Source organism: Phyllobates terribilis, unplaced genomic scaffold (assembly GCF_046119375.1).
Source record: "Phyllobates terribilis strain yellow unplaced genomic scaffold, ASM4611937v1 Scaffold_4__5_contigs__length_816908805, whole genome shotgun sequence".
NCBI lineage: Eukaryota > Metazoa > Chordata > Amphibia > Anura > Dendrobatidae > Phyllobates > Phyllobates terribilis.
This window is the reverse complement of record NW_027362764.1, coordinates 673,861,185-673,873,799: the sequence shown is the minus strand read 5'-3', so window position 1 is coordinate 673,873,799 and position 12,615 is coordinate 673,861,185. Positions and strand designations below refer to the sequence as shown.

At 56.0% G+C, this 12,615-nt stretch overlaps 1 pseudogene; it reads right to left on the bottom strand.

The window, feature by feature from the left end:
- Positions 1-12,078: 12,078 nt before the first annotated feature.
- On the bottom strand, positions 12,079-12,198 carry LOC141268914 (5S ribosomal RNA; annotated as a pseudogene).
- Positions 12,199-12,615: the final 417 nt, after the last annotated feature.

Genomic DNA, 12,615 nt, shown 5'->3' with positions numbered 1-12,615 from the left:
GTCTCCTCTGGGTAGCTAGGATGCCACCTCCCATCCAGCCACCCTTAGCAACAGACGAAATGGGTGGAGTACCAGGAACAGCACACAAGGAAGTCTCACTCCACATACTTTCAGGTGGCATCCCAGAGGGTACAGGAGACAACTGGAAGTCCTCCACCGGGTTGGAGGGGGACAGAGACTTGGGGGTAATCTCTGCTTTGAGGTACATCTTGTCAAGCTCACAGGAAGAAATAGACGGGTTATCAGGTACAGGATGAGGAAAAGTCACTGTCTCTTTGTTATCTGGTGGTACCCCGGAGGATTCAGGAAACAACTGGAGGTCCTACGCCGGGTCAGAAGAGTGCAGAGGCTCAGAGAAAACATCTGCTTCAGAGTACACTAGGTCGGACTCACTGGACGAAGCAGGCGAGGTATCGGGTACCGAGTATAGGAAAGTCTCTCTCCGTTTACCACCAGGTGGCACCCCGAAGGGTTCTGGAGACAACTGGCGGTCCTCCGCCTGATCAGAGGGGTGTAGAGACTCATGGGTAACCTCTGCTACGGAGTACACTAGGTCGGACTCACTGGATGAAGCAAGCGAGGTATCAGATCCAGGATATAGGAAAATCTCTGTCCATTCACCACCAGGTGGCACCCCGAAGGGTTCTGGAGACAACTGGAGGTCCTCCGCCTGGTCGGAGGGGTGTAGAGGCTCGGGAGTAACCTCTGCTTCGGAGTACACTAGGTTGGACTCACTGGACGAAGAGAGCGAGGTATGAGGTACAGAGTATAGGAGAGTCTCTGTCCTTTCGCTACCAGGTAGCACCCCGAAGGGTTCTGGAGACAACTGGAGGTCCTCCGCCTGGTCAGAGGGGTGTAGAATCTCATGGGTAACCTCTGCTTCAGAGTACACTAGGTCGGACTCACTGGACGAAGCAAGCGAGGTATCAGATCCAGGATATAGGAAAGTCTCTATCCATTCACCACCAGGTGGCACCCCGAAGGGTTCTGGAGACAACTGGAGGTCCTCCGCCTGGTCGGAGGGGTGTAGAGACTCGGGAGTAACCTCTGCTTCGGAGTACACTAGGTTGGACTCACTGGACGAAGCGAGCGAGGTATCAGGTACAGAGTATAGGAGAGTCTCTGTCCTTTCGCTACCAGGTAGCACCCCGAAGGGTTCTGGAGACAACTGGAGGTCCTCTGCCTGGTCGGAGGGGTGTAGAGACTCGGAGGTAACTACCACTTTGGGGTACCCATTGTCAGGCTCACAGGACGAAGCGGACAAAGTATCGAGTACCGGGTGTAGAGAAGTCTCTCTCCATTTGTCATTGAGTGGTATCCCGGAGGATTCAGGAGGCAACAGGGGATCCTCCGCCAGGTAGTAGAGGTGCACAGACTCTGAGGTAACCACAGCTTTGGAGCATCCTTGGACATGCACACCGGTTAAAGTGGGTGAAGCATCTGATGCCGGGTGCAGGAAGTTCTCCTGTGTGGAGTCTGGATGGGCAGAAGTCTCTTCGGGCAGGAGAACTGGTGCACTACCCACGCACATTACCCGTTGGGGCTTCTCCGGGATACAGGGAGATGAAGCTTCAGTAGGGACTTCAAGGTTGGGGTCAGGAGGTCTCAGGGAGGACAGACCCTGGCGTGACGGCTTGCCTCTACGTCTAGCACGTCTGGACTGCCTCTTGAGGTTGGGAGAAGTATTCCGGAAAGCGTAGTCACCCTGTGAGGATTCTGGGTGGGCAGTAGTCTCATTGGGCTGGAGGACTATTGCGCTACCCACACACATTACCCATTGGGGCTGCTCCGGGATATTGGGAAGTGAAGCTTCAGCAGGAGCCTCCGGGTTAGGATCATCGAAGACCATTAGAAAGGCCACCAGGAAGGCCATTAGGTCCAGGAGGATCGGATCCTGTGTTTCATATAGGGGGTTTATCCATTCCAAGGCATCACCCGCCAGGTAAGACATAATGAATGCCACCTTTACCCGATCGGTGGGAAAACATAGAGGGTAGAACTTGAAGTGTAGAATGCATTGCTCCACAAATGCACGACTTTGTCTTGGATCCCCATAATAACGTAGCGGATCCGCAGGAACGAGAGCAGATAGATCCATCTGGACGGGTGCGTAAATCGCCTGGAACTCAGCTAAAGGGAAAAAAAAAAAAAAAAATTATTTATTTTAATGCATGTATTCGCTGGAAAACTTCTCAGAGAGCGAAGGCCGTGGGGCTCAACGGGAACCATGGCCTGAGCATGCTGTAATGCACACGCCCGGACTGACTGGCGTGTGCGTGTTTATGTAGTGATTCCACTGTGCCATGAACCAGAGAGTGCCTGGAGGGGCGTAACTAAGTATCTGCCCGATCCGACCAAGGTCGCACGACGGCATACGACGCCAGTGCACCAGGGAGGAACCGAGCAGAGGAACCAGGGTCTACTCCAGGTCAGACTCCGGACACGGCTGTTGACCCACACCGGGGAATACAGGAACAGGCAGACTAGAGCACAGGCTGGGTAGGGTCCAGTACAGACTGGGAGACAAATTCGAAACCGCAGACGCGGTAGACAGAGCTGAGCGAAGCGAAAACCGCAGACGCGGCGGACAGAGCTGAGCAAAGCGAAAACCGCAGATGCGGCGGACAGAGCTGAGCAAACCGAAAACCGCAGACGCGGCGGACAGAGCTGAGCAAAGCGAAAACCGCAGACGCGGCGGACAGAGATGAGCAAAGCGAAAACCGCAGACGCGGCGGACAGAGCTGGGCAAAGCGAAAAGCGCAGACGCGGCGGACAGAGCTGAGCAAAGCGAAAACCGCAGACGCGGCGGACAGAGCTGAGCAAAGCGAAAACCGCAGACGCGGCAGACAGAGCTGAGCAAAGCGAAAACCGCAGACGCGGGGCGAACAGAGCAGAGCAAAGCGAAAACCGCAGACGCGGCGGACAGAGCTGAGCAAAGCGAAAACCGCAGACGCGGCGGACAGAGCTGAGCAAAGCGAAAACCGCAGACGCGGCGGACAGAGCTGAGCAAAGCGAAAACCGCAGACGCGGCGGACAGAGCTGAGCAAAGCGAAAACCGCAGACGCGGCGGACAGAGCTGAGCAAAGCGAAAACCGCAGACACGACGGACAGAGCTGAGCAAAGCGAAAACCGCAGACGCGGGGGACAGAGCTGAGCAAAGCGAAAACCGCAGACGCGGGGCGGACAGAGCAGAGCAAAGCGAAAACCGCAGACGCTGCGGACAGAGCAGAGCAAAGCGAAAACCGCAGACGCGGCGGACAGAGCTGAGCAAAGCGAAAACCGCAGACGCGGCGGACAGAGCTGAGCAAAGCGAAAACCGCAGACACGGCGGACAGAGCTGAGCAAAACGAAAACCGCAGACGTGGGGCGGACAGAGCAGAGCAAAGCGAAAACCGCAGACGCGGCGGACAGAGCTGAGCAAAGCGAAAACCGCAGACGCGGCGGACAGAGCTGAGCAAAGCGAAAACCGCAGACGCGGCGGACAGAGCTGAGCAAAGCGAAAACTGCAGGCGCGGCGGAAAGAGCTGAGCAAAGCGAAAACCGCAGACGCGGCGGACAGAGCTGAGCAAAGCGAAAACCGCAGACGCGGGGCGGACAGAGCAGATCAAAGCGAAAACCGGAGACGCGGCGGACAGAGCAGAGCAAAGCGAAAACCGTAGACGCGGCGGACAGAGCTGAGCAAAGCGAAAACCGCAGACGCGGCGGCCAGAGCTGAGCAAAGCGAAAACCGCAGACGCGGCGGACAGAGCTGAGCAAAGCGAAAACCGCAGACGCGGCGGACAGAGCTGAGCAAAGCGAAAACCGCAGACGCGGCGGACAGAGCTGAGCAAAGCGAAAATCGCAGACGCGGCGGACAGAGCTGAGCAAAGCGAAAACCGCAGACGCGGCGGACAGAGCTGAGCAAAGCAAAAACCGCAGACGCGGGGCGGACAGAGCAGAGCAAAGCGAAAACCGCAGACGCGGCGGACAGAGCTGAGCAAAGCGAAAACCGCAGACGTGGCGGACAGAGCTGAGCAAAGCGAAAACCGCAGACGCGGGGCGAACAGAGCAGAGCAAAGCGAAAACCGCAGACGCGGCGGACAGAGCTGAGCAAAGCGAAAACCGCAGACGCGGCGGACAGAGCTGAGCAAAGCGAAAACCGCAGACGCGGCGGACAGAGCTGAGCAAAGCGAAAACCGCAGACGCGGCGGACAGAGCTGAGCAAAGCGAAAACCGCAGACGCGGCGGACAGAGCTGAGCAAAGCGAAAACCGCAGACACGACGGACAGAGCTGAGCAAAGCGAAAACCGCAGACGCGGGGGACAGAGCTGAGCAAAGCGAAAACCGCAGACGCGGGGCGGACAGAGCAGAGCAAAGCGAAAACCGCAGACGCTGCGGACAGAGCTGAGCAAAGCGAAAACCGCAGACGCGGCGGACAGAGCTGAGCAAAGCGAAAACCGCAGACACGGCGGACAGAGCTGAGCAAAACGAAAACCGCAGACGTGGGGCGGACAGAGCAGAGCAAAGCGAAAACCGCAGACGCGGCGGACAGAGCTGAGCAAAGCGAAAACCGCAGACGCGGCGGACAGAGCTGAGCAAAGCGAAAACCGCAGACGCGGCGGACAGAGCTGAGCAAAGCGAAAACTGCAGGCGCGGCGGAAAGAGCTGAGCAAAGCGAAAACCGCAGACGCGGCGGACAGAGCTGAGCAAAGCGAAAACCGCAGACGCGGGGCGGACAGAGCAGATCAAAGCGAAAACCGGAGACGCGGCGGACAGAGCAGAGCAAAGCGAAAACCGTAGACGCGGCGGACAGAGCTGAGCAAAGCGAAAACCGCAGACGCGGCGGCCAGAGCTGAGCAAAGCGAAAACCGCAGACGCGGCGGACAGAGCTGAGCAAAGCGAAAACCGCAGACGCGGCGGACAGAGCTGAGCAAAGCGAAAACCGCAGACGCGGCGGACAGAGCTGAGCAAAGCGAAAATCGCAGACGCGGCGGACAGAGCTGAGCAAAGCGAAAACCGCAGACGCGGCGGACAGAGCTGAGCAAAGCAAAAACCGCAGACGCGGGGCGGACAGAGCAGAGCAAAGCGAAAACCGCAGACGCGGCGGACAGAGCTGAGCAAAGCGAAAACCGCAGACGCGGCGGACAGAGCTGAGCAAAGCGAAAACTGCAGACGGGGCGGACAGAGCTGAGCAAAGCGAAAACCGCAGACGCGGCGGACAGAGCTGAGCAAAGCGAAAACCGCAGACGCGGCGGACAGAGCTGAGCAAAGCGAAAACCGCAGACGCGGCGGACAGAGCTGAGCAAAGCGAAAACCGCAGACGCGGCGGACAGAGCTGAGCAAAGCGAAAACCGCAGACACGGTGGGAACAGGGCTCTGTTCACACGGAACAGACTAGAAGGGAAAGGCAGAACCAGATACCCACAGGGTACTTGCAGAGAAGTAGCGAGTGGACCACAAACTCACAAACGGAAGTACAGTGACAACGAGCAGGAGTTAGGTACGAGTTCAGACTCTGCAGAAAAAGGAATGGAACGGACATAGAGAAAAAACAGGTAAAAGATAGGAGAGAGTTCAGACTGGAACTGAGTGTACGGAGGAGACCGACACTGCAGCGGAATACAGGAGCGGGTCTGGGAATACGGCCCCCAGAGAGGCAGGACGAACAGGCAAGGAGCGTGTTCAGACTCGCCTGGAAATACAGCCTCCAGGAAGGCGGAACGAACAGGCAAGGAACGAGTACAGACTGCAGGTTAAGGTACACAGATAGGACACAGTACAGACACGGGAACTGATACCGCAAGGCAGGAGACATAGACAGGACTCAGTTCAGACACGGGAACTGATACCGCAAGGCAGGAGACAAAGACAGGACTCAGTTCAGACACGGGAACTGATACCGCAAGGCAGGAGACATAGACAGGACTCAGTTCAGACACGGGAACTGATACCGCAAGGCAGGAGACAAAGAACGGGACCTGGCACCTTCAGAGTGCAAGCACACACTGAATGAAACACTATGCTCAGGCAGGGGTTGATTGCCGCAGCTGGGTTATATACCAGTTGACAGACATCAATAGGCTGAGGACGCACAAGGGGTGTGACCCACAGCAGGTACAAAAAGCAGGAAGTGATCGGGCGCCGCCCTTAAGCAGCATAAACAGACACAAACAGACAGCATGGATGGAAGCCAGAGAGACATTCTGGACAGGAGATCAAGTGCGCGCTCTTGCACAGTGGGAGATGGACCACTATGCAAGGATGCCGCCAGGTATGTTACAGTACCCCCCCCTTACGCCCCCTCTTCTTCAGGCCTGCCAGAATCTTCCGCAGGGAATTTGAGGGCCAATTCTTCACTTCGAAGAGATCACTTCCACTGTCCACCGGAAAAACTGGTCTCCTCTGGGTAGCTAGGATGCTACCTCCCATCCAGCCACCCTTAGCAACAGACGAAATGGGTGGAGTACCAGGAACAGCACACAAGGAAGTCTCACTCCACATACTTTCAGGTGGCATCCCAGAGGGTACAGGAGACAACTGGAAGTCCTCCACCGGGTTGGAGGGGGACAGAGACTTGGGGGTAATCTCTGCTTTGAGGTACATCTTGTCAAGCTCACAGGAAGAAATAGACGGGTTATCAGGTACAGGATGAGGAAAAGTCACTGTCTCTTTGTTATCTGGTGGTACCCCGGAGGATTCAGGAAACAACTGGAGGTCCTCCGCCGGGTCAGAAGAGTGCAGAGGCTCAGAGAAAACATCTGCTTCAGAGTACACTAGGTCGGACTCACTGGACGAAGCAGGCGAGGTATCGGGTACCGAGTATAGGAAAGTCTCTCTCCGTTTACCACCAGGTGGCACCCCGAAGGGTTCTGGAGACAACTGGCGGTCCTCCGCCTGATCAGAGGGGTGTAGAGACTCATGGGTAACCTCTGCTACGGAGTACACTAGGTCGGACTCACTGGATGAAGCAAGCGAGGTATCAGATCCAGGATATAGGAAAATCTCTGTCCATTCACCACCAGGTGGCACCCCGAAGGGTTCTGGAGACAACTGGAGGTCCTCCGCCTGGTCGGAGGGGTGTAGAGGCTCGGGAGTAACCTCTGCTTCGGAGTACACTAGGTTGGACTCACTGGACGAAGAGAGCGAGGTATGAGGTACAGAGTATAGGAGAGTCTCTGTCCTTTCGCTACCAGGTAGCACCCCGAAGGGTTCTGGAGACAACTGGAGGTCCTCCGCCTGGTCAGAGGGGTGTAGAATCTCATGGGTAACCTCTGCTTCAGAGTACACTAGGTCGGACTCACTGGACGAAGCAAGCGAGGTATCAGATCCAGGATATAGGAAAGTCTCTATCCATTCACCACCAGGTGGCACCCCGAAGGGTTCTGGAGACAACTGGAGGTCCTCCGCCTGGTCGGAGGGGTGTAGAGACTCGGGAGTAACCTCTGCTTCGGAGTACACTAGGTTGGACTCACTGGACGAAGCGAGCGAGGTATCAGGTACAGAGTATAGGAGAGTCTCTGTCCTTTCGCTACCAGGTAGCACCCCGAAGGGTTCTGGAGACAACTGGAGGTCCTCCGCCTGGTCAGAGGGGTGTAGAATCTCATGGGTAACCTCTGCTTCAGAGTACACTAGGTCGGACTCACTGGACGAAGCAAGCGAGGTATCAGATCCAGGATATAGGAAAATCTCTATCCATTCACCACCAGGTGGCACCCCGAAGGGTTCTGGAGACAACTGGAGGTCCTCCGCCTGGTCGGAGGGGTGTAGAGACTCGGGAGTAACCTCTGCTTCGGAGTACACTAGGTTGGACTCACTGGACGAAGCGAGCGAGGTATCAGGTACAGAGTATAGGAGAGTCTCTGTCCTTTCGCTACCAGGTAGCACCCCGAAGGGTTCTGGAGACAACTGGAGGTCCTCTGCCTGGTCGGAGGGGTGTAGAGACTCGGAGGTAACTACCACTTTGGGGTACCCATTGTCAGGCTCACAGGACGAAGCGGACAAAGTATCGAGTACCGGGTGTAGAGAAGTCTCTCTCCATTTGTCATTGAGTGGTATCCCGGAGGATTCAGGAGGCAACAGGGGATCCTCCGCCAGGTAGTAGAGGTGCACAGACTCTGAGGTAACCACAGCTTTGGAGCATCCTTGGACATGCACACCGGTTAAAGTGGGTGAAGCATCTGATGCCGGGTGCAGGAAGTTCTCCTGTGTGGAGTCTGGATGGGCAGAAGTCTCTTCGGGCAGGAGAACTGGTGCACTACCCACGCACATTACCCGTTGGGGCTTCTCCGGGATACAGGGAGATGAAGCTTCAGTAGGGACTTCAAGGTTGGGGTCAGGAGGTCTCAGGGAGGACAGACCCTGGCGTGACGGCTTGCCTCTACGTCTAGCACGTCTGGACTGCCTCTTGAGGTTGGGAGAAGTATTCCGGAAAGCGTAGTCACCCTGTGAGGATTCTGGGTGGGCAGTAGTCTCATTGGGCTGGAGGACTATTGCGCTACCCACACACATTACCCATTGGGGCTGCTCCGGGATATTGGGAAGTGAAGCTTCAGCAGGAGCCTCCGGGTTAGGATCATCGAAGACCATTAGAAAGGCCACCAGGAAGGCCATTAGGTCCAGGAGGATCGGATCCTGTGTTTCATATAGGGGGTTTATCCATTCCAAGGCATCACCCGCCAGGTAAGACATAATGAATGCCACCTTTACCCGATCGGTGGGAAAACATAGAGGGTAGAACTTGAAGTGTAGAATGCATTGCTCCACAAATGCACGACTTTGTCTTGGATCCCCATAATAACGTAGCGGATCCGCAGGAACGAGAGCAGATAGATCCATCTGGACGGGTGCGTAAATCGCCTGGAACTCAGCTAAAGGGAAAAAAAAAAAATTATTTATTTTAATGCATGTATTCGCTGGAAAACTTCTCAGAGAGCGAAGGCCGTGGGGCTCAACGGGAACCATGGCCTGAGCATGCTGTAATGCACACGCCCGGACTGACTGGCGTGTGCATGTTTATGTAGTGATTCCACTGTGCCATGAACCGGAGAGTGCCTGGAGGGGCGTAACTAAGTATCTGCCCGATCCGACCAAGGTCGCACGACGGCATACGACGCCAGTGCACCAGGGAGGAACCGAGCAGAGGAACCAGGGTCTACTCCAGGTCAGACTCCGGACACGGCTGTTGACCCACACCGGGGAATACAGGAACAGGCAGACTAGAGCACAGGCTGGGTAGGGTCCAGTACAGACTGGGAGACAAATTCGAAACCGCAGACGCGGTAGACAGAGCTGAGCGAAGCGAAAACCGCAGACGCGGCGGACAGAGCTGAGCAAAGCGAAAACCGCAGATGCGGCGGACAGAGCTGAGCAAACCGAAAACCGCAGACGCGGCGGACAGAGCTGAGCAAAGCGAAAACCGCAGACGCGGCGGACAGAGATGAGCAAAGCGAAAACCGCAGACGCGGCGGACAGAGCTGGGCAAAGCGAAAAGCGCAGACGCGGCGGACAGAGCTGAGCAAAGCGAAAACCGCAGACGCGGCGGACAGAGCTGAGCAAAGCGAAAACCGCAGACGCGGCAGACAGAGCTGAGCAAAGCGAAAACCGCAGACGCGGAGCGAACAGAGCAGAGCAAAGCGAAAACCGCAGACGCGGCGGACAGAGCTGAGCAAAGCGAAAACCGCAGACGCGGCGGACAGAGCTGAGCAAAGCGAAAACCGCAGACGCGGCGGACAGAGCTGAGCAAAGCGAAAACCGCAGACGCGGCGGACAGAGCTGAGCAAAGCGAAAACCGCAGACGCGGCGGACAGAGCTGAGCAAAGCGAAAACCGCAGATGCGGCGGACAGAGCTGAGCAAACCGAAAACCGCAGACGCGGCGGACAGAGCTGAGCAAAGCGAAAACCGCAGACGCGGCGGACAGAGATGAGCAAAGCGAAAACCGCAGACGCGGCGGACAGAGCTGGGCAAAGCGAAAAGCGCAGACGCGGCGGACAGAGCTGAGCAAAGCGAAAACCGCAGACGCGGCGGACAGAGCTGAGCAAAGCGAAAACCGCAGACGCGGCAGACAGAGCTGAGCAAAGCGAAAACCGCAGACGCGGAGCGAACAGAGCAGAGCAAAGCGAAAACCGCAGACGCGGCGGACAGAGCTGAGCAAAGCGAAAACCGCAGACGCGGCGGACAGAGCTGAGCAAAGCGAAAACCGCAGACGCGGCGGACAGAGCTGAGCAAAGCGAAAACCGCAGACGCGGCGGACAGAGCTGAGCAAAGCGAAAACCGCAGACGCGGCGGACAGAGCTGAGCAAAGCGAAAACCGCAGACGCGGTGGGAACAGGGCTCTGTTCACACGGAACAGACTAGAAGGGAAAGGCAGAACCAGATACCCACAGGGTACTTGCAGAGAAGTAGCGAGTGGACCACAAACTCACAAACGGAAGTACAGTGACAACGAGCAGGAGTTAGGTACGAGTTCAGACTCTGCAGAAAAAGGAATGGAACGGACATAGAGAAAAAACAGGTAAAAGATAGGAGAGAGTTCAGACTGGAACTGAGTGTACGGAAGAGACCGACACTGCAGCGGGATACAGGAGCGGGTCTGGGAATACGGCCCCCAGAGAGGCAGGACGAACAGGCAAGGAGCGTGTTCAGACTGGCCTGGAAATACAGCTTCCAGGAATGCGGAACGAACAGGCAAGGAACGAGTACAGACTGCAGGTTAAGGTACACAGATAGGACACAGTACAGACACGGGAACTGATACCACAAGGCAGGAGACATAGACAGGACTCAGTTCAGACACGAGAACTGATACCGCAAGGCAGGACACAAAGACAGGACTCAGTTCAGACACGGGAACTGATACCGCAAGGCAGGAGACATAGACAGGACTCAGTTCAGACACGGGAACTGATACCGCAAGGCAGGAGACAAAGAACGGGACCTGGCACCTTCAGAGTGCAAGCACACACTGAATGAAACACTATGCTCAGGCAGGGGTTGATTGCCGCAGCTGGGTTATATACCAGTTGACAGACATCAATAGGCTGAGGACGCACAAGGGGTGTGACCCACAGCAGGTACAAAAAGCAGGAAGTGATCGGGCGCCGCCCTTAAGCAGCAGAAACAGACACAAACAGACAGCATGGAGGGAAGCCAGAGAGACATTCTGGACAGGAGATCAAGTGCGCGCTCTTGCACAGTGGGAGATGGACCACTATGCAAGGACGCCGCCAGGTATGTTACAGCCTCCCTCTTTCCATTTAATAAACATTTCTTTCTTTCTTTTTAGCATGTGTTTAAGTTCTGTGTTCATCCATCCTGGTTTCCTTAAATGCTTCCCATTCTTCCTACTTTTCGGGATTGTTAACGATTGTGCTTTGAGAATCTCATTTTTAAAAATTTCCCATCCTTCCTGGACATTTTTGTCCTTAAGGACATCCAGCCATTGGATCCTTCCTATTATCTTTCTGAGTCTCTTAAAATCTGCCTTTCTAAAATCTAACCTTGAAGTTTGAGTCTTCACATGTCTTCCTCCTCTAGTTATCCAAAATTCTATAATAGCATGATCGCTGCCTCCTAGGGTCCCAGCCACCTTTACCTCCTCAACCATTTCCTCCCTGTTTATAAGGATTAGATCCAAAGTAGCAGATCCCCTTGTTTTCTCCCCTACCTTTTGGAAGATAAAGTTGTCAGCAAGAGAGGATAAGGATAACCTTCCTTGCACTGAGGTTAGCTCTTTGTCAGCCGTCTGGCTTGGTTACACAAGCTTCTTTGCAGAGAAACATGTTACTTCTGCTGGCCCTCGCTAGGCGGCCGGCATCCAAAACCTTCCCTGGGCACCTGCTGAAAGCCTGGCCCCTTCACGGCCCCGGGTGCTTTTAACGCCATCATTTCCACACGGCGAGCTGCGGAGTCAATAAGCATTCCTAGCCGTGGCAAGGAGCTCGGTGTCAGGCCTGCGTGAAGGCGGCGGGGTAGCGTACTTAGCTGCCAACTGGCTCAGAGGCCTTGGGGCTTCCATCATCTAAGTTACTTAAGGTCGGTGTCCGGCAAGGCGCCGTTCCATGCTAGCCGAGCTGGGCAGTAGGGCAAAACGTCATCAAAATGGTCTAGAGCACCCGGTGTTCCCAGGAGGTCTCCCATCCAAGTACTGTCTGAGCCCAGCCCTGCTTTGCTTCCAAGATCAGACGAGATCGGGCGTATCCAAGGTGGTATGGCCAGTAGACGCTGCTCGATCCATCGCCCGGCCAGCCTTTCTCAGGATCGCTTGGTGGCGAGTGTAACGGGTCTGGGAGGCGGAACCTCTGAGCCACTATACAAGGGGGCAGTCCTTGTAAGGGAGCGGGTGGCGACCAGGGAAGACGGGCAGGAGGTCACAGCAGGTGACCGGGACAGTCTCTGAGTGAACGGGCTGGAGGTCACGGCAAGTGACCGGGGCAGTCTCTGGGTGAACGGGCAGATGGTCACGGTAAGTGACCGGGGCAGTCTCTGGGTGAACGGGCAGATGGTCACGGCAAGTGACCGGGGCAGTCTCTGGGTGAACGGGCAGATGGTCATGGCAAGTGACCGGGGCAGTCTCTGGGTAAAGGGTTGGTACGACCTGTGGCGGCTGATGGTAGACGTGAGCTCCCAGGTGAGCAGGC